Raw genomic sequence first — 2,372 nt, forward strand, 5'->3', positions numbered from 1 at the left:
AGGATCTTGGGGAATGATTGTTCAGCACTATGAGCACCATGGCTGGCAAGAGCCTGGGGCAGTGGACAATGCTCCCAGGGCCTGGGGGTGGAGCAGCCATGGCACAGTGGGCATGCTGCTTCAGGCTAGGAAAGGTGGCGAGGGAGCAGTGCACAGGGCTGCCTTTTAAAAAAGGACTGCTGGCTGCCAGCAGCTGTAGCCAGAACCTCCAGCTCCCCCTGGTGCAGGGCCAGAGGGGGCAGGAGAAGTGTGCTGCCTGGAGCAGCAAATCTGTTCCTGCATCTCACACACATGTTGATGCCTGTCTGGGGTGGGTTTACTCTAGAGTAAATTACTCTAAAACAAGCCCACCCTGCAGTATTTGTATGTGTAGATGTACCCAGTATGGTAGAGCCACAGGAAGAGGGAGTTTCATAGTCCCCTCTGTAGATGGAAATGGGAAAAATGGTGGTTCTAAAGAAAGCTAAGCACTGGCAGATGGGCAGGACCTCGGCTAGATATGGAATGCCCTTGGCTTGGCTAAGGTTGGCATTGTGCCTGGACCAGTCCTGCACAAAGGAATGATCAGTCCAGTGAAAAAGACGTACTGGCACTTCACAAACTCCAGATTAGACAAATAACATATGGCGTGTAGCCAGTTCTCACACCTCACTGAGAGCCCATCTGCTGGCAATTAGGTAAGTGTCATTAGATGATGTGCCTCTGCACACAAACCTGCCCCTTGGCCCTGGGAGTACAGCACTGATGTGGGGAGGGCAAGGTCAAGTGCTGTTATGAAGCATCATGCAAGGCACTGGAGCCATGTCAGCATGAGCACCAGCAAGGGAGGTCTGTTCTGCAGCTCACACCCTGCCCTCCAGGCACAAACTGGGCCTGGGTAGCATCTGCTCTCAGCTTAATTGGAGGTTCTCATGGACCTCCCATGCAGGAAAGGTGCTAAAGGGATAGAAAGCAGTGTTCTGTAATATAGTTTTTTCTGAAGTTTATCCAGTTTCAGCTGTTACCTGAAGTCAACAGCTGTGGACTTTAATGATCATTAGATAGTGGCTCAGATTCAGATATGCCAGCTGGGACTTTCAAAGGCACACTAACTGCTTGTGCTAACTCACATCAGCCCTTGTGAAAAACACAGTCCACAGGCTTCCCCAGGTGGTTAGGCTGTTTTGGGTGTGAAGATGAAGGGTCTTGGGAAGCTGCTGTCAGAGGAGGGGCAGAGATCACACTAGTTTAGGTGCTTTTTCTGTACTTACAAATGTTCTGGTGGGTTTTAAAGTTTCTGTCCTATAATGCCCAGGTCATTTGTGACTGTTGCTGCTGAACTACCACAGTTCTGGCATGATGAGTCAGGCTGCCAGAACCACAGATTGGCTTTTTAAAAAATTTCTTTTTTCAAAGATGTATATTGGACTCCAGACTTCTGAACACTTTGGATTAACCAGGATCTCATTTCTAAGCCACCTGCAAGCAGGAGTGCAAGAAACAGATTTGTCTACAAAATGAAAGATGAGATTCCTTAATTGCTGCAGGAGCTGAAGCTATATGAAAATATCAGTTATCATGAGACGTGATAAATTCATGGGATGGTAACACTGGAAACAATGCTGACGTCGCTGGTTTTTCCCACTGTCACCAACCTGCCCTTAAAAAGTAACTCCATAAGCACCTAAGCTCTCTGAATTACCTTTGCTTTTTTGACATGCCGAGACATTCCTGAAGTGTACTGATAGTAAAAAGGGGCAGGAAACTTCAGAGGTAAGTGCACCTTCAAGGCAAAAATAGGTTGGGGAGAGGCAGAGAGCTGGGCATAACTGTGAGGAATAGGGATGTTCAGTAGAGCTCTACCTTCTAAGCAGTGAAGCCACTCCGCCTCCTGGGGGTGAAGCAGGGCTTAGTTAAAGGGATAGGATTCATATAATATTACCCCAACTACAACAATCTAGAACAGTGGTGTTCAAACTTTCTAAACTCATGGACCCACTTCATATCATTTCTTCTCTCGAGGAACCTCCACCTCTATCCTAAAGATTGATGCAGAGCCAGGCAACCCAGCACCACAATGACAGTGCACTGCCTCCTGGCCATGCTGCAATCACCTTGTCTCTGCAAAACCCCTGATGACCTATCACGGAACCGCAAGGTTCCATGAAACCAGTTTGAAAAACACTGATCTAGAGAAATACAGAGCAGTAAGTTGAATTCATACCAAGTCAGACATGGCACCCTGCTACAGTGGTCACCTATGGGTCTTATCAGGCCCTGGGGACACCATGATATGAGGACACAAGCAACATACACATAAGTATTAGAAAAGTATGAATTCCTTTTTTTTTTCCTTTTTTTTTTAAAAAAAAAAAAAAAAAAAAAAAAAAAAC

The sequence above is a fragment of the Gavialis gangeticus genome, unplaced genomic scaffold, assembly GCF_001723915.1.
Source record: "Gavialis gangeticus isolate Ggan-Ray unplaced genomic scaffold, GavGan_comp1, whole genome shotgun sequence".
Classification (NCBI taxonomy): domain Eukaryota; kingdom Metazoa; phylum Chordata; order Crocodylia; family Gavialidae; genus Gavialis; species Gavialis gangeticus.